This window comes from Canis aureus, chromosome 9, assembly GCF_053574225.1.
Source record: "Canis aureus isolate CA01 chromosome 9, VMU_Caureus_v.1.0, whole genome shotgun sequence".
Lineage (NCBI taxonomy): Eukaryota > Metazoa > Chordata > Mammalia > Carnivora > Canidae > Canis > Canis aureus.
Window position 1 is genome coordinate 16,608,571 of NC_135619.1, and position 13,239 is coordinate 16,621,809.

At 39.1% G+C, this 13,239-nt stretch overlaps 1 protein-coding gene across 13 annotated transcripts in view; it reads right to left on the minus strand.

The window, feature by feature from the left end:
• Positions 1–13,239, minus strand: part of SPTSSA (serine palmitoyltransferase small subunit A) — a 162,715-nt gene that overhangs the window by 148,754 nt on the left and 722 nt on the right. The window contains exon 1 of one of the 13 annotated variants that reach the window (XR_013386013.1): positions 7,402–8,049. The exons of the other annotated variants lie outside the window; for them this stretch is intronic. The gene's annotated coding sequence lies outside the window, so the exon portion shown is untranslated. Of the gene's footprint in view, positions 1–7,401; positions 8,050–13,239 lie in introns of those variants that run through there. 13 annotated transcript variants of the gene reach the window in all.

A 13,239-nucleotide genomic window follows, 5' to 3' on the forward strand; every position in this document is an offset into this window, starting at 1 on the left:
CTAAATAGGAAAAAATAAAGATTTCTTTTACTCATACAAGGACCATCCCCCAACCCTTTTCCCAGCAACTTAAAAAAAAAATCCTGATAACAAAGAGAGGAAATGCTTTAAAGATAAGTACAATACATCAGAAGCAAGACCACAGTAACTTAACACTTTCCAACCCAACCAGTAACTGCACTATCACTGCCTACTTTAGTAACCTAGTAAACTCCAAGACTTTGGGGAAATCAAAAGTAGTTTCTCAATGGGAAAAGGCCACGGACCTTTGTTCCAGCAGGTATGACCTACACCTCTTCACTAATCTAAATAATTCCAATGCTTTAAGTCTCTGATTGCACTGGTCACTCAGAAGACAAAGCTAAACAATCCAGTCTTCTATCAGTCAAATTCCTTTTATAAAGTCAATTCTAAATGCTACTTTTATCCTTAGAAATACTCAAGAGGGGATCCCTGGGTGGTGCAGCGGTTTGGCGCCTGCCTTTGGCCCAGGGCGCAATCCTGGAGACCTGGGATCGAGTCCCACGTCGGGCTCCTGGTGCATGGAGCCTGCTTCTCCCTCTGCCTATGTCTCTGCCTCTCTCTCTCTCTCTGTGTGTGTGTGTGTGTGTGTGTGTGTGTGTGTGTGTGACTATCATAAATAAATAAAAAAAATTTTAAAAATCCTTTCTTTAAAAAAAAAAAAAATACTCAAGAGTTCTATAAATCTAATTTAAGGAACCATTATATAAAAAAAGGAAAATCATTTAATAAAGTATTATTGTAGGTTGTTTTGTGAAAAGCAATCAAAACTCCAAGTGAGGGATGCCTGGGTGGCTCACTTGGTTGAGCCTCTGCCTTTGGCTCTGGTCGTGATCTCGGGGTGCTGGGATCGAGCCCCACATAGGGCTCCTTGCTCAGTAGGGAGCCTTCTTTTCCCTCTCCCTGCTTGTGCGTGCTCTCTCTCTCTCTCTGTCAGATAAATGAATAGGATCTTTAAAAACAAAACAAAACCCTAAGTGAAAACAATTGTCGACACTGAGTAATGCTCTAAAAAGGAAATCTTCCTTACTACTCTTGGGGTTTTTTAACCTTGACCTCAAAAAACTGGGGATCACCTTATATAACTCAACACCCAAAAAACAGGTAATGCAATTTAAAAATGGGCAGACGACATGCAGACATTTCTCCAAAAAAGACATACAGATGGCCAACAGACATATGAAAAGGTGCTCAACACCATTCATCATTGGGGAAATACATATCAAAACTACAAAGAGATATCACTTCACACCTGTCAGAATGGCTAAAATCAATAACACAAGAAACAAGTGTTGGTGAGGATGTGGAGAAATGAACCCTTGTGCACTTAATGGGAGTGCAAACTGGTACAGTCACAATGGAAAAAAGTATGGAGAATCCTCAAAAAATTAAAAATAGAACTACCTTACAATACAGTAATTGCACTACTGCAAATTTACCCAAAAAATACAAAAACACTAATTCAAAGGGATACATGCACTCCTATAATTATTGCAGTATTATTTACAATGGCCAAATTATTGAAGCAGCCCAAGTGTCCATCAACAGATGAACAGATAAAGAAGGGGTGTGCGTGTGTGTGTCTAAATATGTATTTATACACATACACACATATATATAATGGAATATTATTCAGCCATAAAAATAGAATGAAATCTTGCCATATGCTACATGGAGAGTATAATGATAAGTGAAATAAGCCTATCAGAAAAAGACAAATACTGTATGATTTCACTCATATGTAGAATTTAAGAAATCAAATGAGCAAAGGAGAGAAACAAAAAAAGGGGAGAGAGATAAACCAAAAAAAGCAAACTCTTAACTACAGAGAACAAACTGATGGTTACCAGAGGGCAGGTGGGGGGGATGGGTAAAATAGATGATGGGAATTAACAAGTATTTATCCTGCACTGGGCGGCTCAGTCGATTGGCTGTCTCTTGGTTTCAGCTCAGGTCTGGTCTCAGGTCATGGGATCAAGCCCTGTGTCCAGCTCTGTGCTCAGAGCAGACTCTACTTGGGATTCTCTCTCCCTATCTATCAATCCCCACTTGCGCTCACACATATGCTCTCTCTCTCTCAATAAATAAATATATAAACAAAATCTTTTTTTTTTTAAAGATTTAGTTGTTTCTTTTTAATATTGTATTTATTTATTCATGAGAGAGAGAGGCAGAGACATAGGCAGAGGGAGAAGCAGGCTTGGAACTCAATCCCAGGAACCCGGGATCATGCCCTGAGCAGAAGGGAGATGCTCAACTGCTGAAACACCCAGGCATCCCTATTTAGTTATTTGAGAGAGAAACAGAAAAAGGCACAAGCAGGGGGAGGGGGTAGAGGGAAAGAGAGAAACAGACTCCTTGCTGAGCAGGGAGTCTGGACCCTGAGATCAGGACATGAACTGAAAGCAGATGCATAACTGACTAAGCCACCTAGTCCCCCCCTAAATAAACAAAATCTTAAAAAAACAAAAGAGTACATTTATTATGAGCACTGAATAGTGTATAGACCTATTGAGGTACTCTACTGTACATCTGAAACGAATATAACTGTATGTTAACTATACTCAAATCTAAATAAAAAACTTAGTTAAAGGGGCACCTGGGTGGCTCAGGGGTTGAGCATCTGCTTCGGATCAGGGCATGATCCCAGGTCTGGGGATTGAGTCCCACATTGGGCTCCCTGTGAGGAGCCTGCTTCTTCCTCTCCCTATGTCTCTGCCTCTCTGTGTGTCTCTCATGAATAAATAAACAAAATCTAAAAAATAAAAAAAATTAAAAAACTCAGTTTAAAGAAATAAAAACTGGAGGTCATCATCAAGAGAAGTGTTAAGGAAGTGTATTTTTTTAAGGAAGTGTATTGTTACCAAACATACCAAGTATCTCTTGATACTTTTCTGATTACCTTAAATGAAACCAAGTGGAAGATACTGATACTGTTACAGTCATGTATGTTAGCCAATTTGATATTTGTGGGTCATATTAAAGGACATCAGCATCAGAAGTTAATATTTAGCAAGCAAAATACATTCTCTGACCTTTCTGTAGTGTGTGGATTATACCAAAGCATAGAAATTGATTTTAGAAGCTACAACTTGATGACAAACTCTTTTAAAACTAAAAAAAAGCATGCTGCTGAAACCAGCAATGATCATGTTCAACTCTGAATGGAAGTCCTAGAAATGGTTTCCAGCTCTGAGCCCAGAGACACCAAGGCTATGCATCACTGTGCACCTTTATAATTAAAGCGTCTTTTAATTTCATGCAGATCTGAAGTCCAAAGGTCAAAGGGGAAATATAATCTGTTCTGCTGTCATACATTTCCGGAACATCAGCTAGCTCACATCTGACCAGTATAGCTTAAGAGCCACATTGTTTCATATGGTATTTTTCATAAATTAGGGGAGCCAGATTAGTGGGAGAAGAATTATAACCTTCTTCAAGAAACATCCTTTAGCTCAGTTGATGCTCAGGCAGGAATCCTCTGAGCTCCATCGTAAGAAAATTAAAAGTAAGCATCTGTACCCAGGCTCCCTCTCCAGAAAGGCATACCTCCAGGCCAACACAACTGTCAGCGGGTGGCAGGTTGCCCTGCCTCCTGCACCTCCTCAATGGCAGCCCACACCATCTGCACTGCTAAGCATTTCCAGTCAATTCTGTCCATGCATTTTTAATGTCCCCTGAGGCAGCCTCCAGACTGCTGGCCTGGGCTATCCAAGTTATCCTCCAAGATGCCAATTATTGTTTTGGTTAGTGCTTGATTACTAAGTTGCATAGGTTTTGAGTGGTCTGCTCTACTGCTATTTTCCCATGAACCCCATTATTTGGGGATTTTTCAGGAACACATGGTGACCAAAATTCTTGTTTTAGTACTAATTCTACTTTTCATAGCTATTGATCATAAGTAATACCTTTCATCATTTCATAACTACTATTTTTAAGCATTCCATTTATGAAAAGTATATATGCTCTATTACATAGATCTTCTGGGACATATAGTTTTAATTATTAAATTTGAACACTGGAGTTTTGTTGTTTTTTTTTTAAGTAAAAGAATCAATCTTTTATCTTTGCTCCTAAGTACCATAAATGTTACAACACTCAGAGCCTAGGGGTAGGTCACAAAGTCTTTAAGAATATGAAGTAGTTAATGGGACAACTGGCTGGCTCAGTCTGTAGAGCATGGGACTCGATCTCAGGGTCACACGTTCAAGCCCCATACTGGGCACAGAGCTTACTTAAAAAATAAATATATACATATATATAGGACCCACAGTCCTTCTACTGACACATCACTGGTACCACATGCCAAAACACTGAGAATATCTATATGTGTTCTGTCCCCACTGCCAACCTGTTGCGACCTTCTCTGCCCATCCTGGTACAGACCACTCAGTTCTTGTGTAGCAGTTTTATTCCTCTACCATCTTTCTTGAGAGCTATTAAAGAAAAACTTATAGTATCTTTTAAGAGTATAGATAGGGATAGTCTAACATTTTCACTTAGCCAACCAAGTAAAACAGGCTAGAGCAGCTGCCTTTGAACTAAAAGCACAGGAGCCTCAGACAGACAAGACTTTCCAGACAGTTAGGATGGGTTGAGGGGAAGGGCTTACACATTATCAGCTGCCACTGTACTCCCTCCTACAACTGATCTGAGAATTATGGTGACCTGCTAGTTCCCCTTCCCCTACTGCTTACAACTCCATTTCTCCCACTCTACTTCCTGAGTCTTACAATTATGCATTTCCTCAGGGTGTGAAGTAACTTCTGCATCAGCAAACAAAGGAATAATAACTAACTTAAGTTGTACTTTATTTCATTCAGGTAAGAAACTCCTGGCACAGCTACCAGCCTCACCATCTACCCATCTAGTAATCTGAATTCAGAAGTGAAACACCTTTCCAGTCTGGGCCTCACAGAATGACTCCCAACAAAAAAGGGTGGTGAGAAGAAGGGCCTTTCTGCCATCAGTGGGGTAGTGGCCAGAGAATACACTATAACATTTACAAGTGCACCCATGGTGTGGGCTTTAAGAATCATGTCCTTCAGGCACTCAAAAAAAAAAAAAAAAATCTAGAAATTTGCCTAACGAAGATGGAACTCCAGATATGCACATTGACATCAGGCTCAACAAAGCTGTGTGAGTCAAAGGAATGAGATATGTCCCAGAGCACACCCATGTGTGGTTGTCCAGAAAACGTAATGGGGATGAAGATGCACCAAACAAGCTTAATACATTGTTTATCTATGTACCTGTTACCACTCACAAAAATCTACAGCCAATATGGAGGAGAACTAACCAATGATTGTCAAAGTCATAAATTCGAGAAAAAAAAAGAGGTAAAATGAGTAAAAGTGTTTATGTAACATTTATTTGAGCAGAAAAATGGCACTGAGCTTTTTCTTGCAGAAATTATGATTGATTTTGCCTATTTGACTTCATGATGAGAACTCGCTTTGCCAGTTAGGTTATGTGACAAATATTGTTCAGAGAAAACATAGTTTTAAGGTTTCAATACAAATATACAATAATAAAATACACATAAGAAAACTAAGGAAATTGGGGATCCCTGGGTGGCTCGGCTATTTGGCGCCTGCCTTCCGCCCAGGGCGTGATCCTTGGAGCCCCAGGATGGAGTCCCGCATCAGGCTCCCTGCATGGAGCCTGCTTCTCCCTCTGCCTGTGTCTCTGCCTCTCTCTCTCTCCCTCTGTGTGTCTCTCATGAATAAATAAAATCTTAAAAAAAAAAAAAAAACCCTAAGGAAATTAAATCTTTGTAACTATCTAAATTTACTCTGAAATATTCCAGATGTTAACTTAAAGGAACAAGATGATATCTAGTAGAGTATGATTTTTGTTCTTCTAGGGGCTACAAACAAAAAGTCTGAATACCTCTGGGGTGGAGACTTGGAAGTATTAATTTATCAGTTAAAATTATTCTGACCTCTGCTTCCCCTCCCTTCAGCCTTCCCTTGTAACAGAGACTGCTTTCATTTCTACAAAAGGAAGTTCAAAAGGAAATGACACAAAATATAAAAGACTGAAGATTATTAAGAAGAAATTCTTTTTTTATTTTTCCATAAGTTTGAAGGCAATGTTTAGGTTATTCCAACATTATTCTGAAATCATATTTTGTTTGAAGGTACCTTGAGAAATCTTTCTAAAAGGCATTAAGCTGATTTGCTGTGAATATTTTTCTAGAAGTAACTTTCTCTGATGTTAAGAATTTTGCCTAATCATCAAACCACATGCTGATTTTTACTGGAACTCTATTTAAAGTGTCAAAGAATTCTGTGCGCACATTTTCTTCAAAAGGCACTCATTAAGAAGAAAGTTATAGTAGAAGACTCTGGTGAATTAGGGTTTTTATGATAATTTCTTCTATTGAATAGCTCAGAGGAAGCTCTGCCAAAGACAGAGAAAGTGATCTAAAGTCCCCCCCTGGCCAAAATATAGGGTTTTTCTTGATCAACTTTGTTTTGTTTGTTGTATTTATTTACAAAAATATGTTACATAGGAAATACACAGAAAGAAATACTAACTTAATTATTGCTACCTCCAAAAGTTGCATGGCAAAATTTATTCCTCAAACAACTCTCCACTGGCTTATAAAAGCTCTGATTTCGCCCAACCAGGCACTATTAAACACAGATATAGAGCATTCTCCAAGTTTTCACAGAATATTTCAGGAGAGATGCACAGAAAACTAGTGACACTGGTTGTCCTGATGTGGCTGGGGTGGAAAGAAGACTTTTACCATCTACCTTTTTGGCATCTTTTGAGTTTTGGACCATGAGAATGTATAATGTATTTTTATTTACAATTTAAGAATTCATTTATTCTAAATTCTCAAGTACTTTTTTATGTTAAGATGCAAAGAAAAATTCACAGTTCTAGCTGTAAACACTTGAGGACATGGCAAAAATCTAAGAAAATAAATTAGCTTAGCTGCTACTGAAATAGCACATACCATTAATTTTTTAAGGCTGTTTTTCCATTATCATGCAAAGCTTACCGCAATCCAAAATACCTTCTACCCTTGCCTCCTCTCACCACCCTTAATCTATCCCGAGCCCTGCAGCCAAAGTAAACCTTTTCAACTAAAAGTCAGATCGGATCACTCCTCTTTCAAAATCTTCTAAGAACATCCTTTTCAACTAAGATTAAAAGCCAAAGGGTGCCTGGGTGGCTTAGCAGGTTAAGTATGTGCCTTTGGCTCAGGTCATGATTTCGGAGTCCTGGGATGGAGCCCCTCATTCGGCTCCCGGCTCAACGCAGAGTCTTCTTCCCTCTCCTGCCTCCTGCCCACCCCCGACCCCGTCAAATAAATAAAATCTCTAAACAACAACAACATCAGAAACAGCCAACTTCCAAACCTACCCTAAAAGTGTTTTAAAATCAGGTCTCTTGGGGCACCTCGGTGGATCAGTCGGTTGAGTGTCTGCCTTAGGCTCAAGTCATGATCTCAGGGTCCTAGGATAAAGCCCCACATCCGGCTTCCTGCTCAACGGGGAGTCTGCTACTCCCTCTCCTCCCAGCTTGTGCTTTGTCACTATCTGTCTCGCTCTCTCTCAAATAAATAAAATCTTTTTAAAAAATAAAAATAATAAAATAGAATCAGGTCTGATGAAGAGAATTCAGGGTTTTTTTTAAGATTTTATTTATTTATTCATGAGAGACACACACAGAGAGAGGCAGAGACACAGGCACCCATAGCCAACCATTTCTTAAATGTGTACTACTGGTCACATGATGTATCATATAAGGAGAGTGAATGAGTTGAGAAATGAGTGGTAAGACTTATTACTCCTTTGGTCATATTATGTTTTTTGCCTTTTTAGAGAAACCACTTACTGAGTGCAAGAATGGTGGCTTTGCATGTTTAATCATGACAACTCAGTGAGATATGTACTATTATCCCTATTTTACATATAAGCAAACCAAGAGAGGTCAAGGATTTGTCCAAGATCAAATAACTCCTGAGTAGCAGGACTGGAAATCAGTGGTACAGCTGTGGATCTACCAAAGTTTGGACCTTGAATGGGCATCCTATATTTTATTCTATGATATAGGTTTATTATTCAAAGTTGTAAGGAAATCACATTTTTATTTATTTTTTTTTAATTTTTTTTTAATTTATTATTTATGATAGTCACAGAGAGAGAGAGGCAGAGATATAGGCAGAGGGAGAAGCAGGCTCCATGCACTGGGAGCCCGACGTGGGATTCGATCCTGGGTCTCCAGGATCGCGCCCTGGGCCAAAGGCAGGCGCCAAACCGCTGCGCCACCCAGGGATCCCGGAAATCACATTTTTAAATACCATATAATAACTTAAATTCACCAAAAGAGCTTCTTTTGTATAAGAATTCTTTCTTTAAAAGATTTTATTTATTTATTCATGAGAGATAAAGAGTACGAGAGAGAGAGAGGCAGAGACACAAGCAGAGGGAGAAGCAGGCTCCACGCAGGGAGCCCGACGTGGGACTCGATCCCGGGACTCCAGGATCACACCCCAGGCTGCAGGTAATGCTAAACCCCTGAACCACCCTGGCTGCCGCAGAATTCAGTTCTTGGAGAGAATCGGGTCTCTTTACCATTCCCAAATACTTCTGTGATTCCTTTGAAATGACAAAATAATATATAAACATGTTTCTCAAGCACTAGTTGTGTGTGCAGTACTGTGGTTTAAAAAAATTATTTTCTTGGGTACCTGAGTGGTTCAGTCAGTTAACATCCAACACTTGATTTCAGCTCAGGTCATGATCCCAGGGTCATGAGATCAAGTCCCCCATGGGGTTCCCTTGTCAGTGCACAGTCTGTCTACTTGAGATTCTCTTCCTCTATCTTGGCCTCTGCCCCTACCCACACCCCCTAACTTGTGCCTGCTTGCTCTCGCGCTCTCAAAAAAAAAAAAAAAAAAAAAATTTCCTTGAAGAAATACAGACTGTCTTTCAGGGGTAATCTAATTCCTAACACAAACCAAAAAAACTGCCCACAGTTTACTTAAAATAAATAGAAGTATAAAATGCCATGGAAACATAAGAAGACAGAGAAAGATAACAAATATAGCTCAGTGATTACAGAATAAAGCCTTTTTTAATTAAAAAAAAAAGACTAACTTTTACTTATGCTTCAAATAATTTTAACAAGGTATTTTTAATTTTCCACACCTCTCCTCAACAGCATGGTTACAATGTTATTCCGTGAGGCACCACAGGGAGTGTCTCACTGGTTACAAAACCTGGGCTTCTCCTTTCCCACTGAGGCTACCTGTAGGGAAAGGGAGCTTTAGAAACATGTTAAAACTACTCTGGAGAAGGAGCTCAGTGGATTTCAGTCAGCTGCAGCATTCATTATGACTCTGCACTCATTTGATTCATTTTATTGTTACCTTCTGTTTTAATCAGGAGTCCATCTCTTTTTCCTGCATGATAGAAACTATGTCTGCACAGGGAAAAAGTTCAAATACTGGCTGACAAACCAAAGCTAATGTATCATTTCAAATGTGATTAACAGCAGGCAGATAATAAGAGAAAATTTGGGATATGAGCTCTAGCATGGAAGGATTTACAAAATGGATTTTTAAATCTTATTGTTTCAAGAACCATTTACAGTGTGCCTGACTTGACACAGATGCATTTCCTTAAAAACATACTTAAAATTATTTTTTGCAACTCACAATTTCCTTACCTAGATAATTTCAAAAACCCTCATATTCAACTAGGATTGACCTTTCAATTGACAACAACTATCAAATTAACTTCTAGCTATTTGATATGGAGAAAGAGAAATAAATTCAGATGTTCAAGGACGTCCCTCTAGAAAATGTGCAGAAGTAGTTAGTAGCAGGCTTCAGTGTTCTCTAAAACAGACAATTTATTAAAGGAGTTATAGCAGTGACGTGTTAACTAACGCAATTACCTTCTTCTGGAGTCTCGATCTAGGACTTCTACCTCAGAGACCATTTCTCAGACAGCCAGACAAATTTCTCTTATATGAAATTTTAAGATGCTAGCAGTGATAAATGGATTCAATGTATTTTTTTAAGATTTTTATTTATTTATTTATTCATAAGATACACAGAGAGGCAGAGACATACGCAGAAGGAGAAGTGGGCTCCCCACAGATAGCCTGATGCAGGACTCAATCCCAGGACCCCAGGATCACACCCTGAGCTGAAGGCAGATGCTCAACCACTGAGCCACCCAGGCGTCCCTCAATTCATTTTTTTTTTGTATTTTTAAGAAAGTATGTCTCTTTCTAAAACCATGTAACTAGCCACAAAATGGTTCTATACGAAGCTTACAAATTATTAATGAATTTATGAAATTCAAACTACACAGTAATTAAATCTCCTAACGAGTGGGGAAAAATCCAACTTTCTCATTCAGTTCCTTCCTCCAACCTAGAATGAAGGTTCATCTCAAATCAATGTTCCAAACTATACAATAATTAAATGCCTGACTTTAACTCCAGAAGTTCAATTAGAATAATATAACAGCTGATAGTAATTTAAGATTGGCCTACATCAAAAGGATTACATTTCTACCTTGGGTTAATTCAATCATGCAAGCTTTGATGTAAGATTTTTTTTTTTTTAATCTTAGGTATAAAACCATAGCATTGAGCAGCCCAGGTGACTCAGCGGTTTAGCCCTCTCTCTGTCTCACCTTCAGCCCAGGGCCTGATCCCGGAGACCAGGGATTGAGTCCCGCATCAGGCTCCCTGCAAGAAACCTGCTTCTCCCTCTGCCTCTGCCTCTGTCTCTGTCTCTGTGTGTGTGTGTGTGTGTGTGTCTCATGAATAAATAAATTAAAAATCTTAAAAAAAATTAAAACCATAGCATTCTATAGGACCCAACGCCAGTTGGTTGCAGTTCTATTTTTTTTTTTTTTAAGATTTTATTTACTTATTCATGAGAGACATAGAAAGAGAGGCAGAGACATATGCAGAGGGAGAAGCAGACTCCCTGCAGGGAACCCTATGCAGGACTCTATCCCAGGACCCCTGAGCTGAAGGCAGATGCTCAACCACTGAGCCACCCAGGTGCCCCCTCATTAGTTTCTTAAAAACACAAATCACTTGGTTACATAAACCAATGAGAAGTTAAAAACTTCAAAGGGAAAAATCTACAAAAGCACTACATTTCAGTTCGTAATTTATTCCTCCATTCCCCCCAAAAGCCATTATCTAGGTTATTGACAGGATACTATTATTAATTAAAATATCATACTGAAAAACCTTAATATCATTGACACTGTAGCATGTATCCACATGCAAACAAAAGCTTTTTTTTTTAAGATTTTATTTATTTATTTGACAGCACAAGCACAGGGAGCAGCAGGAGAGGGAGAAACAGGTTCCCTGCTGAGCAGGAAGCACAACATGGGGCTTAATCTCAAAACCCTGGAGTCATGTCCTGAGCTCAAGGCAGGTGATTAACCAACTGAGCCACCCAGGCTCCCCTAAACAAAAGCTTTTAAGTGTGAAATCTGTAATAGACTCTGACAGAGGCTATACACTCAACTTCTGACTTAAAGAGTGTCAATTTAGCACATTATTTAAATTCACTTTTAAGGGGCGCCTATGTGGCTCAGATGGTTAAGCATCTGCCTTGGCTCAGGTCATGATCTCCATCCTGGGATCCAGCCCCATGTTGAGACCCACATCAGGTTTCTGGCTCAGCAGGGAGACTGCTTCTCCCTCTCCTTCTGCCTTTTCCACCCTGCTCGAACTTGCTCTCTGTGTCAAATAAATAAAATCTTTTTTTTTTTAATTCATTTTTAAGATTGTTTTAACTGAGAGACACCTGGCTGGCTCAGTTGGAAGAGCACATGGCTCTTGATCTCAGGTTTGTGTGTTCAAGCCCCACATTCAGTTTAGATTGCTTAAGTAAATAAATACATAAACTTTCAAGGAAAAAAAAAAAAAAAAAAAGATGGGGCTCCTGGGTGGCTCAGTCTGTTAAGCATCCAACTCCTGATTTCAGCTCAGGTCATGATCTCAGGTTCCGCGATGGGCATGGAGCCTACTTAAGATTCTCTCTCCCTCTCCTTTTGCCCATTCCTCCCTCGTCCCTTAAAAAGATGATTTTAACTGAGTTAAGAAGTTTGTTGTTTTTCTTCTTTTAAAGATTTTATTTATTTATTCATGAGAGACAGAGAGAGAGAGGCAGAGACTCAGGCAGAGGGAGAAGCAGGCTCCATGCAGGGAGCCTGATGTGGGACTCAATCCCTGGACTCCAGGATCACGCCCTGGGCCAAAGGCAGGCACTAAACCTCTGAGCCACCCAGAGATCCCAAGTTTGTGCTTCCATATTTTAGCATACATTTTACAAGGATGACTTCATGAGCTCTGACCTATAGAACTTAGAATAAAACTAAACTGCAGCTACAAATAAATGGAGCCGGAAATCAGAACACATTTTACTTTCGGACTTTAAATCCAAAATATAAATTATGGTTCTTAAAAAGTTCTGGAAAGCTTTGGAACAAACAATAATAAAAAATAAATTTCCTCATAAGCAGCTTAAGATTCCTCCAAAGTACTGAAACAAAAGACAGCTTTGAGTGCAATCCCAGGCTAGTTCAATACAAATAAACACATTTATTAATGCCTGGAATGAAACCATCTCAGTCACTCTACGTGAAAGCAACAATGCATTTGCAAAGCTGTTCTGAACTACTCCAAACTAAACCACGTTGACAAGGAGGCGGTATAACATATAGAGTTGTCAAATCGCTGTTGCATACCTAAAACTAAAGTAACACTCTGTTAACTGTACTTCATTGTAAGAAAAGGAGATCTTGTATGAAGTAAGCATGTTATGTGAAATATATTTCATATTGGTCCCCAAATTAAAAAAAAAAAAAAAAAAAGAAGAAGAAAGAAAGTTACAGCTCATTATCAGTATGTATCCTGCAAGAACAGTATCAAGGGATGTCAACACAGACAAATGAAGACACAAACATCACAGACTTCAGAAAGCCTACTTTCACGACCTTGCGTATTAAGTGAGGTTGTTACGAAGTTAGAGGAGTTAAGATACAGATAAAGCACTCAGCACAGCTGCTTGGCTCGTAGGGAACATTCAATAGTCCTTAGCAAGTATCCATCAGCTATCTGTTAAAACACAGTTTTCTACAACTAACCACAAATTCCTTTCTGGGCTCGACTTCTACGGACTCTAAACACAGCACTTAATGAATAAAACACACT